Below are 20860 nucleotides of genomic sequence, written 5' to 3'. Positions count from 1 at the left end.
TTCTTTGACCTACGTAAGGCATACAACATAGCACGGCGCCATCACATTTTAGGTATCCTCCATGACTGGGGCTTTCGTGGCCTGCTTCTAATTTTTATCCACGAGGTTTTATCGCACTGGCTCTTCCGGGTTGAAGTCAGCACCTCACTCAGCACCCCTCAGACCCAGGAGAATGGTATCCCATAGGGCTCTGTGTTAGAAGTCACACTTTCCCTCATCGCTATTAATTGGCTTCTACCTTTTGTTGAGCCACTAGTACCCGGCGTTGTATGCCGATGATTTTTGCATCTGGTGCAGCTCCCACTCAGTAGCATCTGCTGAATGCCAGGTCCAAGGCACCATCCGATGGACCTTTGCGTGGGCCCTTTCCCATGGCTTCCAGTTTTCTCCCTCCAAAGCACAGGTTATGCATTTTTGCCGTAGACCTACAGTACACCCTGATCCAGAGCTTTATTTAGGCAACCAGCCCCTAGATGTTGTAGCAAAGTTCCATTTCTTGGGCCTTATTTCTGATAAAAACTGACGTCTGCCCCATATTCACCACCTGAAGATTACAGGCATCCGGAAACCTATGCTCTCCACCTCCTGGCACACACATCTTTGATTGCTGACCATGCTACTCTTCTCCATCCTTACCATACTCTGGTTTTGTCCAGACTAGATTACAATTGTCAGGTTTATGGTTCAGCTGCTTCTTCGCGTCTGAAACTGCTTGACCCTGTTCATAATTATTGGGTGTGTACGGTTGTCAGAGCCTTCTGCACTAGTCCCGTCCAATAGCCTCCTCATAGAAGTGGGGCTTCCCCCTCTACAAATAAGACAGAGCAAACCCCTGGTTTCTTACACAATCGCCATTCAGATTTCCTGACCATCCTCTTTGCAGATGGGGGGGATGTCTCCCTCCTGATACCTACTCTCGGATGGGATTGCCATAGACCAACACAAAGTATTTACAGAGAATGTAAAAACTGGTAGAAGCAAATATTGGGGAAGACCAGTTTGGACTATGGAGAAATGTAGGAACACATGAGGCAATACTTACCCTGTGACTTGCCTTATAAGATAGTTAAAAGAAAGGCAAACCTGTGTTTACAGCATGTGTCGACTTAGAGAAAGCTTTGGACAATGTTGACTGGAATACTCTGTCAAATTCTGACAGTGGCAGGGGTAAAATATAGGGAGCAAAGGCTGTTTATAATTAGTACAGAAAGCAGACAGCAGTTATAAGACTCAAGGGGCACAAAATGGAAGCAGTGGTTGAGAAGGGAGTGAGACATGGTTGAGTCTATCCCCAATGTTATTCAATCTGTATTGAGCAAGCAGTAAAAGAAAGAACAAACCCCATACAGTTAGTATCTGCCAATGTCCCCTATCAGTCATTGGAATCTTTGTGCTCTGAATTTCAGGATATTTTTGTGGAAGGCCTAGAATGCACCACAAACTTTAAAGCCCACATAACCTTGAAGCAGTCAGCTCAGCCTAGATTTTTTCATGCTCAGCCAGTTCAGATAGCCCTCCACTTCCAAGTCAAGGTGGAGTTAGTTTGGCTTGCATCTCTCGGGATTGTGCTTCAGAATTTACAATCTGCGGTCAACACATACCCATTGCCACATTCAGAGGAGCTGTTCCCATGCTTAGCAGGGGGTCAGTTTTTCTGTAAACTTGATCTTTCTGAAGTGTATCATCAGTTACCCCTCGATGACGAGTCCATTGTGTAACAGTTCTTAATATACCTTTCGGCCTGTATGAACACCAATGTTTAGCGTTTGGTGTGGCAAGTACCCCTACAATTTTTAGTGCCACCTGGAGCAGGTCATATAGACTATTCTGCAATGTTTCAACTACCAGTATGACATTATCATTACCAGACATACTAGGAGTGACCACCTGCATGATCTCCAGGCCCTTTTTGAAAACTTCGGGCCATGGGTCTGTGATGCATTCTACAGAAGTCTAATTTTTCCAATCGTATCTTGAGTATCTGGGCCACATCACGGCAGGGTGTCTAACCCCTGGTGAGTCTGGTTAGGGCCATTACAGACCTGCTGCATCCCTCACCTTGCAAGAACTGCAGGCTTTCTTGGGTAAAATTGCCTGTCACCAACAGTTATCTACCGTCTTCGCTGCTAGGGTGCTGGTCTCCCACGTGTGACCAGGCCTTTCCTACAATGAAGGATTGCCTCAGGTTGGCACTGTGTCTAGCTACTTTTGATCCTAGCAAAACACTGATTTTGGCTATGGACACCTCACAATATGGCGTGGGGCTAGTCCTCGTCAATCAGAATACAGGTGGCTCAGAACAGCCACTGACGTTTGAATCCAAAACTCTCACTCCAGCACAGGTCCATTGCTCTATAGTGAAGAAGGAAGCTCTGGCCATTGTGTATGCAGTCATCAAATTTCAAGTGTTCTTGTATGGCACCAAATTCCAACTCATTACAGAACACAAGCCATTAGTTTCATTATTCAGTCTATCTGCATGGGTCCGCGATAAGGCAGTCCACAGGTTGGCATTGTTCCTCTCCAAATACTGCTACGACATCCATTTTCACCACACAGGACACCATGCCAAGGTGGACACCTTACCCAGGCTGCCCGTCAGTCTGGACCCTGAGTTTGATAGAGAGGAGCTTATGTGTTTCCATTTGGATGTTGTCTCCCTCCAGGTGGTAGACAGCTTTTCGATCACTAGTACCAGCATCGCCAGGCCATAGTGTCTGACCCCATTCTCAAGCGTGTCATCCACCTCATCCAACACCGTTCGTTGTCTTGACTTCTGGACTGCACTTCCGATCAACTTTGTAACTATTTTGTCTTGTACCATAGTCTCTGTCTTAGCCAAAATCCTTCTGCTGTCCACGGGATGATGCTGCTCCCAGGGTGGTCATTCCCAGGAGCTTGTGTGGGAGCTCTTACAACTGTTGCATCGGGGTCACTGGGGGGTTTCCCCACACCAAAGCCTTGGCTCACATACACGTGTACTGGTCTGGCATTGACTGGTAGCTGGAGCATTTGATGGCTGCATTTCCCCAGTGTGCTAGTCAGAAGGTGGCTCCCAAGGCTTTGTTTTCCCCATGGCCTCCAGCAACCAGCCCTGGGAATGCCTCCATGAGGATTTTACGGCTCAGTTTCTGAATGTGTTTTGGCTGATAGTCACTGATGTGTGTTCACGTTTTCCATATGTGGTCCGGTGTTTCTTGGCCACTACTGGGATTGCTGTTCAGGTTTTTAAAAGGCCCTGTCAAGCTTCTCCACAGGTGCCAGCTGCAGACACACTGCTCCACGTCATCCACTGTTCCATGCTTTCCACCAGGGATAACAGTCTGAGCATGTGGTTTTGATTGGTTACTGGCAAACATCATGTGTTGGAATGGCCTCCATGTCTAAACTATCTGGATGGGAAACCGGGTGGTCACCCATCAACCCCACCTGGCTGCACCACTACCTTTGCTCCTTCGCTGGTGCCCCCCTCCCCCCCCGGTCACTTGATGCTTCCTATATACCGAGTTCTAGCCTCACTTTCTGCCTGAGTCAGTGCCATCCAGTGGGCCTTAAACATTACAGCTGGCGCCCCCCCCCCCCCCCCCCTCCCAGCTGACACTCACACCCCTCACCTGTTCAATGTCTGCTATGTGGCCTCAGTCTGCAGCAAAGTCACGTCCACCTTCCCCACCACAGTCGGACGTTGTCTCATATCCTGGTTTTGATTGCCCATCACCAGTCCTGTCATCTCGTGCTCCTACAAGGGAGCATTGGGGCACTCTTCATGCTGGCCACTTTCGTTCATATTCTAAGGTCTCTGCCAACCAGAAGTTGCTCTCCCCTCTCCCATCTTGGCTCACAGATGTCCATGAATGTGGGATCCATCTCCACAACTTGGCCTCGGGAATCAGTGATGCTTCATTCTCAGCAGGTGTAGTGACCCGCATAATGTTCCACACCTGCAATCCTGGTGTGCAGCTGTATGGCACACGACAGAGGTTGCACAATGCCAGCACCAATAGATGATTCCACTCTTGGATGCACATACAGTGTTTCTGTAGTGCACCCTACCAGGTGGCTGATAGCTTATAGAGTTGGGCACAGCCAGCCTTGCTCTGTCTGATGTTTACTTCAGCCAGTGTAAGTAGGGCTATACTGTGTTTATCATAAGAATGACTAGTACAGTCAAGTATGATCACAAGGATATGTTTTATGCTGTGTTACAGGCATATAGACTGAGCAATAAAACGGGACAACAGCTTTACCGTCGCATTAAACTTGGGACAGCGGTCCAACTAACATGTAATGATGTGAGCAGTTGCAGTTCAAGTGTAAAAAGGGACAAGCAAAGAAACAATATAGCATTGAATGTCATTTAATTTTTTTAAAGAGAATGAAATAATATTCAGCAAAACTCCAGCACTGCCGCGCGCTTCTTAGGTGACCAGACGGAAAGCATAAAACGGTCTCTTTCTCACCTGACATGGTATTCTAATTACAAACAAGAGTGATGAAAATTTCTAACTTAAGCACAGGGTAATTTTTCTGAGTGTGCTGCAAAAGCATACTCCAGGGATGTCACCGTACTGTTGAATACTGAAGCCACTGGAGGTATTAATGACAGCCAGTCATCTCGTAATGTAGCTCCTTCGTTACCCGAATCGGAGAAATACATTTCAGTTTTGAAAGTTTCACCTGCTTCATTGATAATAAGCCTATCAACAACAGAATCCACAAAGATGAGCCATTCTATATTGCACCAGCATTTGGCAATGAGACTGAAAAACCTGCATTTTTTAGTTCCAGTGCGTCTGGCAGCTAAAAAGTCTTGTTACTTCTCAGCTCAAATCTTGTAACTTGGCTCCAGACCAGTTCTGTTTGATTCATATTGTAATGGTACAATGGAAAACGTAAAAATGCATATTAAGTATTTCGTAAAATATCGATAATTAAGAATTTATATTTGAAATGAAAACAGTAATTTCATGTACAATATGTAATTAGAAGCAAGATGATGTGCATTGTTCATTAAAAAAAATCACAATGAATTGTATAGTTATGAAATGTAGGTATTTCAAATTGAAAGAGAACAAAAAATGACTCTGACAAGATTTGAACTAGCAAACCACGAACTGTAATACTTTTTACAGTCTATTACGCTGCCGACTCTGCTATAGAATCAGTATGTGTTTGTGTCTCAATGGTATCTAATACAGCCCCTTCGTAAACTTCAAAGCCAACTATCTCTGTAAATTTATGAAAAACATTAAGAACAACCTATTTCTCGGCATTTTTAACCGTGATCGAGATGCATTTTTCACTACAGAACAGGTACCAATCTCAACCATTTCCATACTGTGCAATAACAGCATGACAATCTGAGCACAACAGTGGGTACACAATTTTTTAAATATAAACTACATAACTAAATCATGATTAAGAAAAACGTTGATGGCTGTTAATACATTTGAATATCATAGTTTCATTTAATATAACTTAGTAATAATATATCTAATACATAAGTAGAATCTACTTCAAAGAGCGCAACACCAGTGTACATGCGCTACGGTTTCTGAGCAATCATTGCGTTTGTGTTTGTTTACATCAGGTTTATTCTTATGATGACTGAAGTATAGTTGCGCAGCCACTCTGTGGCAAGTGTTTTTTTCTGTACCAAAATACTTGAAGTAATAAAGTATTGTTCACTATTATCTGTGTGTTCTTGTAGCTTGAACAGTTTTTTATATTTTACATTCTTTGTTTTTTATTTTTAGTTTGCCATTTTACATAGATGTATTTTGTTTATAATAAATAACTCATTGTTATGATAGAAAATAATTACCATGATGATAATATGTAAGGAAATGCTTAAAACATAATGTTTTTTGTGCCATCCACATAAGATGTATGAAATTTCTTCATGTAATATACATGATGGAGAAGACATTATGAAACAAAATTCAGCGGGATTTCAAATTGTCATCGGTGATCATCTAAGTATCCCGATTTGTATCGAGCATATTTCAGTATATTGGTAAGTCTTCATGAGGACAATTGATTACATACTAGTGACTGCAGCTTGATTCTGTTGTTTGTCAAGTGGAGATTGGCATCGTAATCAATCAACTGAAATAGGTCTGAAAATCTTCTCACAAAGTTTTTCCAATATTAGAAGCCACATGTGGTCCACAGCTGTACCAGTGACATTGATCCCTTAGGCATCACCAGATGTTTCTTGTTCTCAGGTGTGTTACTCAACAGTTTGTCACACTGGCCACTCATCTTGAATTGAGAATCCGAGAATCTCTATTTGAAGTCCCAAATGACATTGTGCCACTGTCAAAATGTGGTAAACAAATGGTGTTTGGGCAGGTCCTAAGATGTTAGCAAGATATTTTCTTTCCAGCTGAGGGAGAAAAAACTGTATTATTGTTAGATTCTTGTAGTGGTCATTGTGAAAGAACTGTTCTGAGTATCACAACCCAGGACAAAACACTTGTTCATCTGGTGATTCCAAAGACTTGGTGTCACAGGTATAGCTGAGGGACGTATGCAGCTTTCAATGTTTCTAGACTTTCAGATCTCTGTTGACTGATTATGATGTTAATCTCCACTTGAGAAACAATATTATAAATCTGCAGTCATTAGTATGTAACCAATTCTCTTTGCCAAGGCTAACTAGTGTACTGAAATATGCCGCAACACAAATCAGGATATTTAGGGTATTCAAGTGACAATTTTGAAATCCTGTTCAATTTTGTTTTATATTGTCTTCTCCACCGTGTTTATTACATGGAGAAATTTCATTCATTTTGTGTGTATAGTGTAAAAAAAAGTTCTGTGCTTTAAGTTTTCTACACAGGTTGTTATTATTGTAATTATTTTCTACCATAATAATAAGTTACTCATGATTTTCAGCTAACAACAACACGTATGTAAAATGGAAAAAAAAGAAAACAAAAGAAGGAATGTAAAACATAAAATAACAATTTAGAACATAAAACAAATACAAGTAAAATAAATAATTAGAATAGTAATGAACATTTAGATATTTGAATTAGGTATGTTGAAAATACTGAGATAGTCATTATGTACAGCTTATTTTCCAAAAACAGTATTTCAGAAACTGGCTTTTTCATAGGGTTATATGTGGTTTGAAAACTTCTTTAATTTATGTTTGCAACAAAAGTTTCCTGTTTTCACCATAAATCAATTAATAGTGGTGGGGTATTTTGCAGAATTTCACAATATTCCAAAAGCTAATTATACAGTTTTGGAGAACATTAATTACATATCAACTTGTATATGAAGACACTGTTTTTTGTATATCATTATTCTGAAGATATTTCCCCTAAACCTAAAATGCCAACTTAACCTTTCTGCGTGTGTTTTACTCTTTAAAAGTGAACCTGTGTACAAACAAAAGCGTTCATATTGTACAATTTTGTTTTGAAAATGCATTTTCCCACGTGTCTTTTGCTAATATTTTAATAAACATAGTCACCTTTTCTATGTTGTAGTGCTTTTCATATTCCCCCAGGTTTTTTAATATCTTTGGTGTAGAACAATTTATGTGTGTTACTAATGTGTTGTGATCTGGAAGACCTAAATGTACATTTATAGCCTCAGTGACACAATACTCAATATTTGTGAAGATGTTTTCTAATGGGGAGGATGACAACTGTTATTCTATTAACGTTTGAAAAGAGTGGTTTCATGTGAAAATTGCTTATAGTGTTCAAAAATTTCCTTTTTTCTTTATTTTCAGTGAACGAGTAACATTAAAATCATCACATAATAATAATTTCACTTCATTATTATAGAAAGTGTTTAATTCTGCTTCCATGTTTTTAAAAAAATGTTTTTATCACCCAGTGGTGATCTATATATCGATAAGGACATTTAGTTTGTTTCTTTTCTCCTCCCTTTTTCTGTTTATAGCATGATTCAAAATGGTTTTTCAATATTCAAATTGTCTTCTTCTGTTTTTACTTTGAATTCTAATACAACTCTTGTGTAAATGCATATACTCCACCATTTTTAAACTCATTGTGGCACTAATGAGATGCTAATTTAAAATTGCTTGTATGCTGTCCAGACACATTAATGTGAAGACAAAAGCCTGAGTAACCACCTTTTTCAGTGCAGATGGCTGTAAGACATGCAGGAAGAGTGTTAGTAAGGTACTGGAAGTTACCGACAGGGATGTGGAGCCATGTCAACTCTGAGGCCAGCTGCACTAGGTTTCTTGGTTAAGGATACATGGTGTGAACATGCTGATCAAGGTGGTACCGCATATTCTTGATTCAGTTTAAATCTGGGCAGTTTTTAGCGTAGGCGAGTGCAGTGAACTCCCTCTGGTGCTTTTTGAGCAATGCGCACACACTGCCAGCTGTGTTGCACAATGCATTGTTCTGCTACTAGGTACCATCATGCTGAGGCAAAACACAACTGCACTTAAGAGTGGACATGGTCCCAAAGGATAAATGAATACTTGTATTGAGACATTGTGCCTTCTAGAAAGACGAGGGGATGCCGCTAAAACATTCCTCAGACCATAACACACTCTCCTCCAGCCAAGACCATACTGACAATTGTTACAGGGCTGAACACATCAACGGCCATCTGTCCAGTGGAGAAGGGAATGTGATTTATCTGAAAAGGCCACTTGTTTCCACTCAGTGGAAGGAGAGTTGCGACACAGACATGCAAATTCCAGCCTTCATAATTGACAACCAGCAGTCATTGTGGGTGTATGAACCAGAAGGCCTGTACGTAGCAATGTCACTGAGTTGTTATTGAGGAGACACTGTTGGTAGCCCCTTAGTTCATCTGAGCTGTCAGTTGCTGAACAGTAGCACTTTTATTCATCCATACACATCTCTGTAGCCATCATTCACCCTTTCATCTATAGCATGTGATGCACTACAGTTACATCAAAGCTGGTTTTGGGCAGTGCCATTTTGCCATACTCGGTACACTTTAACCACCGTGACATGCAAACAGTTTACACACATAGCTGTTTTGAAAATGCTTACACCCTTGTCCCAAAAGCCAATGATCATGCTTTTTGGACTTCAGATGTGCATTATGATTGCAGTTTTGCGCTCTCCCCCTCTCAACATGCTTTATATACCCTCCATTACTAATGCTGCCATCTGAGAATGGTTATTGCATGCTGATATCAAACATAGGTGGTGGTTACATTAATGTGACTGGATAGTGTGTGTGTGTGTGTGTGTGTGTGTGTGTGTGTGTGTGTGTGTGTGTGTGTCTTGGTTCATAAACCTGGTATCAGTGTTCACATAAACAATTGAGAAAGAGAGAGAGAACTGCAAAGTTATTCATAGCTACTTCTAAATCTAACACTTTGTTCTTGAGGCACTAAATATTCTGAGGCATTATCCAGTTTTGCAAGTATTTTTACTTTTGCCATTAGCTGATAATGTATTGCTTTTTCTTGGTTCCTGTCACTTATTTGCAGGCTGCCTTGTCACACTCCCCCCACCCTTGGTTTGAAGCCATAAGAATCTTAGAATGTTTTTTTAAGGGAAGTTGATATACTTGGCCTTTGGCTCCTTGTTCAGTAATTTTATGCTGCTGCTGCTGCAACTGTTGTTGGTGGTTCTGCTGCTGCTGTTATTTTTGCCGTTGTTGGGGCTGCTACTTTTGGTTATTTGCCAAATTGTCAAAAATCTCTTAAAAAGCAAAGAGCTTATTTAAAACCAATTAGTGGACCAAAATGAACTGTCTGCATTAGTGTTGATTATGAGTGCAGTGAAACAAACATGACAGATTGATCTGAGATGACAAGAATGCAAAAATGACAGATATGGAACTATTAGATTCTGTATCAAGTAGGTGGAGTGTCATTTCAAATCGAAAGAAAGGCCACAGGTCATATGTGCAGAATCACATAGCTACCTTTTTTCTTTTTTCTTTTTTACAGAAACTGTAGCACTGAGAATGTAAAATACTGTTTGTTTCATTTGGTCTTGATCTAGATCCGGAAGCATGTAGGTAATGGACCCCACACTAGTGCTGAATTTCTTAACTTCTTGAAAGCATTCAGTATAGTTCTTCACTGTCACACAAGACACATGTGAATAGAATATCAGAACAAATATGACATTTAGAGTTTCTTAATAGTGTAAAATTATTTTTGCTGTTGACAATATTTATAAATTGTGTGGCAGACCACTAGCTGGTTACAAACTCATAGACTGGAAAAAGAATAATTTAAATTAGAAATGAAATGGGTGTGCAAAGATTACTCAGACAATAAAGTAACACTGAAAGAAATGGCACAAATACATTCGAAGGATGGCAGATGAGTGGATAACTAAACTAATATGTAAGTATACACCTTAAGGGGAAAGAAATTTTGGGTGTCATAAGAAGAGATTGAAAGATCAGTTGCATTATACTTGAAATTGGAACATGCAATGATGCCTAAACCAGAACTGCATATAACGGTGGTGGTGGTGGTAAATCATTTGTATATGAGAAGCACACATCATTAAAAATTGTTATGGGAAGTGGGAAGGGGGGGGGGGGAAGAAGAGAGAGAGAGAGAGAGAGAGAGAGAGAGAGAGAGAGAGAGAGAGAGAGAGGGAGGGAGGTGAACAATTTGTGACAGAGCAGAACAGAAATTCTTAACAAGTTCCAGTGAGAGGCATTACGAGATAGGAATTGTGTATTGTGATGAACATTAACCTTAAAATCCCGAGAGCCAGTTTTCAGTATGAGTCAGGAAATGTATACTTTCTCCAGTGTACATTTCGTGCAATCACCATGAGAGTAAAATCAGAGGATCTCTCCTCATACAGAGGAGTGACTACAATTATTCACCTGTTCCATCTGCCAGTGAATGAGAATGATTCTGGTATACTCCGTATCCTCTGCCACATATACAGTGGATTGAAGATAGCTGCAGCCAGAGCATTAATAGATGAGGTAATTGTGCTACTTGCAAAATCAAATACAAAATTCTTTTTCAGAGCTGACTTACCCAACTTTCATGTTCTTTGCTTAGGCAGTGCTGACTCACTGTCATGTTGCAAAGGAGATGTGACAAATACAAGTGGTTTGATTCATGTGTATACTATTACCTGGACCAGTAAGTTAGATTGCAGATTATTCGGAAAAAAATATTGTGTTGTCTAAAATTATAAGGTCACTGACTATAATTGCCACCTGTGTGCAGGTATATTACAGACACTAAGAATTTTATATTACATAGCAAGCAGTGATGGTAAAATTGAATCTGAACACTTTTTAATATGGTTCAGAAATTGGCTAAAATCAATGTTGGGAACATATGTGGTGTTTCTTGCCTCATAGCCTGTACATTGGCTAGCCGCACAGGACTCGTATGCAGGAAGTTGACAATTCAAACCCACGTCCAGTTGCCCTGATTCAGGTTTTCCATGCAATCATAAAGCGGTTACTGCATTGATGATTTCAGCCGTAAATAGAAATATTAAAAAAGGTAGGAAGATTTTTCTGTTTAGCAAAAGTGACAAAAAGCAGATTTCAGAGTACCTGATGGCTCAACACAAAAGTTTTGTCTCAAGTACAGATAGTGTTGAGGATCAGTGGACAAAGTTCAAAACCGTCATGCAATATGTGTTAGATGAGTATGTGCTGAGCAAGATCGTAAGAGATGGAAAAGAGCCACTGTGGTACAACACCCGAGTTAGAAAACTGCTGCGGAAGCAAAGGGAACTTCACAGCAAACATAAACATAGCCAAAGCCTTGCAGACAAACAAAAATTACGCGAAGCGAAATGTAGTGTGAGGAGGGCTATGCGAGAGGCTTTCAATGAATTCGAAAGTAAAGTTCTATGTACTGACTTGGCAGAAAATCCTAAGAAATTTTCATCTTATGTCAAAGCGGTAGGTGGATCAAAACAAAATGTCCATACACTCTGTGACCAAAATGGTACTGAAACAGAGGATGACAGACTAAAGGCCGAAATACTAAATGTCTTTTTCCAAAGCTGTTTCACAGTGGAAGACTGCACTGTAGTTCCTTCTCTAGATTATCGCACAGATGACAAAATGGTAGATATCGAAATAGACAACAGAGGGATAGAGAAACAATTAAATTCGCTCAAAAGAGGAAAGGCCGCTGGACCTGTTGGGATACCAGTTCGATTTTAGACAGAGTACGCGAAGGAACTTGCTCCCCTTCTTGCAGCGGTGTGCCGTAGGTCTCTAGAACAGCGAAGCGTTCCAAAGGATTGGAAAAGGGCACAGGTCATCCCCGTTTTCAAGAAGGGACGTCGAACAGATGTGCAGAACTATAGACCTATATCTCTAACGTCGATCAGTTGTAGAATTTTGGAACACGTATTATGTTCAAGTATAATGACTTTTCTGGAGACTAGAAATCTACTCTGTAGGAATCAGCATGGGTTTCGAAAAAGACGGTCGTGTGAAACCCAGCTCGCACTATTCATCCACGAGACTCGGAGGGCCATAGACACGGGTTCCCAGGTAGATGCAGTGTTTCTTGACTTACGCAAGGCGTTCGATACAGTTCCCCACAGTCGTTTAATAAACAAAGTAAGAGCATATGGACTATCAGACCAATTGTGTGATTGGATTGAAGAGTTCCTAGATAACAGAACGCAGCATGTCGTTCTCAATGGAGAGAAGTCTTCCAAAGTAAGAGTGATTTCCGGTGTGCTGCAGGGGAGTGTCGTAGGACCGTTGCTATTCACATTATACATAAATGACCTTGTGGATGACCGGAAGTTCACTGAGGCTTTTTGTGGATGATGCTGTGGTATATCGAGAGGTTGCAACAATGGAAAATTGTACTGAAATGCAGGAGGATCTGCAGCGAATTGACACATGGTGCAGGGAATGGCAATTGAATCTCAATGTAGACAAGTGTAATGTGCTGCGACAGGACCAAACCTGTGGTGTTAAGAACAATCTTGAGATTGATGATTGCTTTAATTACTTATCCCTTCCATTATAGGTTGTCTCATTCTGCAAGTTGCCACATTCCCGTAGCTGGTGTCATCATGTAATGTGAATCGGACTCTTGGTGTGCTTTATACAGGGTGTTACAAAAAGGTACGGTCAAACTTTCAGGAAACATTCCTCACACACAAAGAAAGAAAATATGTTATGGGGACATGTGTCCGGAAACGCTTACTTTCCATGTTAGAGCTCATTTTATTACTTCTCTTCAAATCACATTAATCATGGAATGGAAACACATAGCAACAGAACGTACCAGCACGACTTCAAACATTTTGTTACAGGAAATGTTCAAAATGTCCTCCATTAGCGAGAATACGTGCATCCACCCTCCGTCGCATGGTATCCCTGATGTGCTGATGCAGCCCTGGAGAATGGCGTATTGTATCACAGCCGTCCACAATACGAGCACGAAGAGTCTCTACATTTGGTACCAGGGTTGCATTGACAAGAGCTTTCAAATGCCCCCATAAATGAAAGTCAAGAGTGTTGAGGTCAGGAGAGCGTGGAGGCCATGAAATTGGTCTGCCTCTACCAATCCATCGGTCACCAAATCTGTTGTTGAGAAGCGTACGAACGCTTAGACTGAAATGTGCAGGAACTCTATCGTGCATGAACCACATGTTGTGTCGTACTTGTAAAGGCACATGTTCTATCAGCACAGGTAGAGTATCCCGTATGAAATCATGGCGGTGAATCGAGGAAGTACAGTACATACTGACGAAACTAAAATGAGCTCTAACATGGAAATTAAGCGTTTCCGGACACATGTCCACATAACATCTTTTCTTTATTTGTGTGTGAGGAATGTTTCCTGAAAGTTTGGCCGTACGTTTTTGTAACACATCGCTCAAAGGATTTTTTTTTCAGTCCTTTGTTACTCAGGGCTCTTGGTGAGGCACTTTAAAGGTGTGTTTGCATCACCTTCTTACAGTCTCTTTCGTACAGTATAGTACATGCATTCAGTAGAATTTTGACTCCAAACTCTTTGACCAAATTGCTGTTCAGTTCTTTACTGGAAGCATCATTTAGTTCAGAAATATGCATGTGTTTGTGAAATTGCTCATTTTGTTACATCTGAGTTACTTAATCTGTTTCATCATACTATAGATGATACATGTATATGTCAAAAACAAATGCAACCGTGTGATCAGTCATGTTCTTTTGACACCTCTGTGTGACATATTTTCCTGCTAGCTTCGTATATTGTTACACAACATACGAAGTATTGCCGTACCCAGATAGGTGAAAATAATATCGGGTATGAAAGGCACGCACAATACTTACAATTACTAGCCACATACCTCTTTGTATAAAATATATTATGTCTTCTCGTCACATCAAATTTGGGTAGAAAATCAGGCATTTAATTGGGAAGAGCAGCAGTAAGCTTATGGTTAGTTTATACTGAGTTAGAAGACTGAGAATGTTCTACTCAAGGCTAGTGTAATAAAAGAACTTGACTCTCACTCATCTAAATCTTCATAGGTACTCTGCAAGCCATCATACAGGACATGACTGAGGTTACAGTGTGCCACTAATAATAATTTCCTTTCCTGTTCCACTTGCAAATAGAAGAGGAAAAAGTGACTATCTGTCTGCCTTTGTATGGTCCCTAATTTCTCACATCATATTTTCATGGTCCTTACACACTGTGTATATTGGCGGCAGTAGTCGTTCAGCAGTCAGCTTCAGGTGCTAGTTATCTAAATTTTCTCAATAGTGTTTCTCAAAAAGAACATTGCCTTCCCTCCAGGGATTTCTATTTGAGTTCCCGTAGTGTCTCTGTAACGTTTACATGTTGTTCAAACCTACAGGTAACAAATCTGGGAGCCTGCCTCTGAATTGAATTGCTTCGATGTCTTCCTTTAATCCAACCTGGTATGGATCCCAAACACCCAAGCAGTACTCAAGAATAGGTTGCACCCATGTCCTATTTGAGGTCTCCTTTATAGAGGACCACACTTTTCTAAAATGCCTCCCAATACACCAAACTTGGCTATTCGCCATCCCTACCACAGTCCTCACACGCTGTTCCATTTCATATCACTTAACAGTGTTACACCCAGATGTTTAAATGACGTGACTGTCCAGTAGGACAATACAAATGCTGTATCTGAAGATTTTGGGTTTGTTTTTCTTACTCATCCACTTTAGCTTACATTTTTCCACATTTAAAGCTAGCTGCCATTCATCACATCAACCAGAAATTTTCTCCAACTCGTCTTGTATCCTCCTACAGTCACTGAACTTTGACACCTTTCCGTACACCATTGTGACACCAGCAAACAACCACAGACTACTGCCCACTCTGTCTGCCAAATCATTTATGTATATAGAGAACAACAGTGGCCCTATCACACTTCCCCAGTCCACTCCTGATGACACACTTGCCATCGAGAACAACATATTGGGTTCTATTATTTAAGAAGTCTTGGAGCCACTCACATATCTGTGATATTATTCCATATGCTCGTACCTTTAACAGCCTGCAGTGGGACACTGTGTCAGATGATTTCTGGAAATCTAGAAGTATGGAATCTGCCTGTGGCCCTTCGTTCATAGTTTGCAGTATATCATGTAAGAAGAGGAGAAGCAGAGTTTTGCATGAGCAATTTTTTCTAAAGCTATGCTCATTCATGGAAATAAGCTGCTTTGTCTCAAGAAAATGTATTATATTTGAACTGAGAATATGTTAAAGGATTCTGCAGCAAAGTGAAGTTACAGATATTGGTCTGTAATTTTGCAGATCCATTCTTTTACCCTTTCTATATACAAAAGTCATCTGTGCTTTTTTCCAGCCATTTGGGACTTTGCACTGGGTGAGAGATTCGTGATACATGCAAGCTAGGTAAGGGGCCAGTGTGAAACTGAATTCTGATTCCATCCATACCTGCTGACTTTTCTCAGATATTTGTTCCTAATGATATCTACAGTATATACCATATGTTATATTAAAGTTAGATTTGTCATTCCCAAATCTCTGTTTGTAGAACAACCACTTATGTATAAATGGAACTACGCCCTGATTTTTGTCACATGACTCTACAGCTCTGCCACATTTGCCATCAGCTGCTGTGTGGCTCTGTGGGACACAGATGGCATGGTTTATGTAGTGATGTTTCTTGTGGTAGTCATCATGTTACAAAATGTGGAACTGATAACAAAGGTGGAGGGTACAGCATTCTCAAGTATCAGAGGTGGTAGAATTATTCTTTTGCATGCTGCCACATGACGAAGCTTTATTCCCAGTTCTCTACTATTTTTCAGATTATGGCAGACCTATGAAGACCATGAAGAACTGACTCATCACACATTTTTAAATTGATTTGAAAAGCTTTTGCATCCAAATTCAGAAAATTTTGTCAGTAGTTATTCTTGATAACACTCAGTATCACATCATCATAAAAAATAAGGCCCTAATCCTTTGGCTTTGAAAGGAAGTCTTTTTTTCAGTTTTTGTGACAGTATGAGGTAACTGTTGATGACAAACTGATGTTGTATTGCTAGAACTAGTCATTTCACAAGTGACAATTCCTAACATACATGTTTCTCTACTTACTCCTCCAGGTGGGTACTGCAAACATTGTTCTGGGGAATGACCCACCTGGAGGTGGATGTAGAGAAATGCGTTAACAATAATATATGTTGGGAATTGTCACTTCTGAAATGACTCCATTTTTGGTAACACCCCTTTTTTTCAGTTAAATGTCATCAACAATAACTCTGCACTGCCATAAAAACTGAAAAATGACTTCCTTTCAAGAGCACAGGTTTAGAGCTTTATTTTTATAATGATGTAATATTGAATGATACCAAGAAAAACTACTGGCAGGATTTTCTGAATTTGGAAGCAAAGGATTTTCAAATAAATTTCAAAATATGCCATGAATCAGTTCTTCATGGCATTGTTTGCTATAATCTGAAAAGTAGTTCACACCTGGGACTAAAGCCCTAACAATGTGCCAGCAAGTAAAAGAACAATTCTACAACCTCTGACAGTTGAGACTGCCACATCATCCTTTGTGACCAGTTCAGCATTTTGTAGTGTTATCATCAGATTTACTCTTGTAAAACTTTGGCTTTTAAATTTGCGTCTTTCACTTTGTTGAAAGATATGTCTCCCAAGAAACATCGACCTCGCCCCAGTGAGGTGGCTTGCGTACCTCAACAGTATAGATAGCTTTACTGTAGGCACAATTACATTGTACGGGTTTCAGAGTGGCAGCAGCACTTGGCGTGACAATTTAGCCTCTGTTAGTTCTGAAATTTTCAGACCAAAAGAGGAAACTACAGCACTTATTCTGCCTAAAGACATGCAGCTCTACTATATGGCATCCTAGTGGTTAAAATATCCCATAGATAAAATAGCCCTCTATTTGGAATTTTGGGCGGGAACTCCTCAGGACAATTCCATGATCTGAGAAAACAAAACTGACAGTCTACAGAGAGAAGTATGGAATGTTAGATCACTTTATCAGGTTGTTAAGTTAAGGAATTTAAAAAGAGAAATTAATATATCTGTTTATTAGTGAAGTGTCATTTTAGCAAGAACAGAACTTCTGGTCACGTGATACAGTGTTACTAATACCAAGTTAAATAGGGGTAACACAGGGGTAAGTCTACTAATGAATAAGAAAACTGGAATGTAAGTAATCATTAGCAAGACAGATACAAAACCAATACCCACCTCACTAGTAAATGTTTGTCTGCTTAATAGCTTCACAGAAGGGGTAGAAATTGAAAGAAGTTATGACGAGATAAAATAATTTATGCAGATTATGAATAATGATGAAAATTTGTGATGCAGAACTGGAATTCAATAGCAGGAAAAGGAAGAGAGGAAAAACTAGTAGGAGATTGCTCAGCAGTGGTGGGTACGAAAGTGTAGGTCGCCTGGTAGAATTTTACACAGAAAAAATTTAATCATTCCTTAGTCTCAGTTTAGGAATAATGGGAAAAGACTGTATATGTGGAAGAGACATGGAAACTCTAGGTTTCATGTAGATTATGTAATTGTAAGGCAGAGATGTAATTGTAAGGCAGAGATCTCAAAACAAGAGTTCAAATTTAAAAAATTTCTGGAGCAGGTGTGGACTCTAATCATAAATTATATTGGTTACAAACTGCAAATTGCAGAAGGAATTGCAGAAAAGTAAAAAAATTAAGGAGATGGGCTTGGATAAATTGAAAGAATTCTGGGCAACATTACAGTGAGTGACTAACATAGTGACACAAAACCTGGCCGGCAGCCAGGCACCTCAGAGTCTGTCTGCACTGATCGCAAAAGGGGACAAATAACATGTTTAGGCCGATGATACAGTTAGTCTGGCTACCTGCACAATCTGGCAACACTGTAGGCTGCAGCAGTTCGTGGAGGAAGTCTTGTCTTCTGTTAGAGTTGTTATGCTATATTTATGCCCATGGTCTAGTAGTAAACAGCACATTGTCTTAATGCAAAATCTTGCAGTTGAAACTGTCATTGCTAAATTTTTATAGCACCTATTGCTCAAATGCTTGAAGTCCTTAGTGTAAGAATAGCACATTTACAACGTATTTCACTTTCTGATACACTGGTAATAATTCTGTCCAATAACACTTTTTTTTTCAAAAGATTTCTCACAGACTGTCTACCTGTGAATACCACGTGCGTCAGAGCTCTACGGTCCCCACTTGCTGCCAGCCAGCAGTGGCTCCGTGGCAGCACTCCACTCCCTCGCATTTCGTCGAAGACATCAGCTGCCGCTAATCACTTTGGAGAGTATAAAATGTTTGCTATTGTTGAATGATGCTCCACAAAAAAGTCTATGATTTGTATTTCATGCTCAATAGCATCAAAAGCAGACATGCACATACATCTCAAAATTGTTATAGTTTGTGATCCCATCTGACTACCTTACTACATTGTTTAGTTTTATTCTTAGTGATTTATATCTATTTTTTCCGTTTTATGAGGGATTCATCATGCAGTTTTTCTTCAGAAATTTGTAGGTTTTTGTCAAGCCACACTTAGTAATTTGTGTATACAGTTTTTCTGTCATAGTTTGATTTCTTATTGTAAATATATGTGATAAACTATGTGAATGTCTTGCAGTGCATACTCTATAGCAACACAGGAACACTGCATATTTTGAGGTTGACATATGGATTCATAAAGAAGTTAACACTGACCCAAAGTGATATTTAAGGTGTTGAATTAGATTTAAATCAACAAAACTGCCCATTTTTTTGTGTCATTCAGAATGGAAGGAATCTGCTAAACGTCAGTGTCAGCAAATGTTTACCGGGTGCCTGACCGCTATCTCACAGATTCAGCCCAAAATATGGGTCTTATATGATGAACAAAACTCTAATTAGTGTGGTTGACGAAGTTCTTCAGGGACGTTTATATAATGAAGAAGCTTGCTATTCACAATGTAGACATCTATGACTTTTAGCACAGTTTACAGAGTCGATCCTGCGGGAAGACTTACTGATTAAAGGTTTCCTTTAGATTTGGTTAAAGAATTTCTTCTAGCAATTTGCAGCTGCATTAAATGAAATGGAAAATAATACAGAAAGTGCACTGGTCTGCACCATGATCAGAAATAACTCACGCCGCAGTTTCATCACAAGACAGGTGTGTGACAACTTCTTTTTTTTCCCAGTGGAACCTTCCTGGCACCTTAAGGGAGGGGTGTGGGCATTGTGGACCAGGGTCCCAACCCAAGGCCTGGTCACCATGCCCTGTTCCTTCCCCCAGGGACCAAGGGAAGCATAGTGAATACCTTGCAGTGCATAAGGTACAAAGCACATCAATCAGACCAGATTTCTGATTTTTTTTTTTTTTTTTTAAACATCACCAAGCATAGCAGGAGACTGACATCATGAGGAAGGGGTAGTGTCAGTTCACCACAGTCGGTGAGGCTATTGATGCATAGTTTTCCAGAGAATAATATTCCAATGATCAGACAAGTCAGTGCTAAGAGTGGAGAATGTATGGAGTAACTTCCAGTAACGCCCAAAGTCTATGGTAGGTTAAGAAAAATGCTACAAAGAAAATTAGAGAAAATTTGTCGATGTTTGGGATTGCGGACAGCTGCACAATATCGTTCATTAAGGACGAGTCAAAATTAAGGACATTTTCTCGCCATCGGCAAACAAGTGTAATTAACTGTGGGTCCACAAACCCACTTCAGAGTTCATCTTCATTCGTGGGAAGTGTCCAGTGTCTGGAAAGAGGAGCGGTTGAGGTGGTTTCTAATGAGCAGTTGTACGGGGAATAAAGGCCAGCATCTCTCACACCAAGAACCAGACCCAATAGTTGATCCCCGCACTAGACAATGCTCGTTTGTGTCCAGAACATCACAGGCGACACACAGTGGGGTGTCTGCAATGTGAATCTTGTGAAACCATGACAGGCATACTCCCTTCCCATTGACCATAAGGTACCATGCAGATTGGACATCAGTGGCAAAACAAGGAGTGCATACTAGTTGCCATACAGCACGCCAGTCGACTTGGGGATGCTTCCCCCCAACTAAATTTGGTATCCTGTTCTGCTGGAGAAAGCAGTAGATTGCCTTTGTGGATGTCAAGCGTGTCGGCAATAGCACAGTATGGACATAATTCAGTTCAAGGAGAAAAATGGCGGAAGTAAAAGAAGGGCCACAGGATGTGTGAAAGTAGGATAGGAGCTGAGAGAGCATGGTGTAAGGGTCTCCAGCAAGAGGCTGGTGGGGCGTGTTGAACAGCAGCACTACACCACCATTTGAGAGCTGACAGAAAGGGCTGTCACTCTGTCAAGGAGGCAGTATAGGCCTAATCCACCCCTACACGGTGGGAAGGTGAGGAACTCTTATTGTATTTTGAACAGCAAACTGTGGCAAATATACGAACCCAG

The 20860-nt window shown here is 40.4% G+C and overlaps 1 long non-coding RNA gene across 1 annotated transcript in view; it reads left to right on the top strand.

Moving 5' to 3' along the window:
- Window positions 1-18864, top strand: part of LOC126469969 (uncharacterized) — a 46752-nt gene extending 27888 nt beyond the window's left edge. The window contains exon 3 of the long non-coding RNA XR_007586101.1: window positions 18593-18864. This is a non-coding gene — a long non-coding RNA (uncharacterized LOC126469969). The remainder of the gene's footprint in view (window positions 1-18592) is intronic.
- The last annotated feature ends 1996 nt before the right edge of the window (window positions 18865-20860 follow it).

This window comes from Schistocerca serialis, chromosome 3, assembly GCF_023864345.2.
Source record: "Schistocerca serialis cubense isolate TAMUIC-IGC-003099 chromosome 3, iqSchSeri2.2, whole genome shotgun sequence".
Lineage (NCBI taxonomy): Eukaryota > Metazoa > Arthropoda > Insecta > Orthoptera > Acrididae > Schistocerca > Schistocerca serialis.
This window is presented reverse-complemented; position numbering and strand designations above follow the sequence as displayed.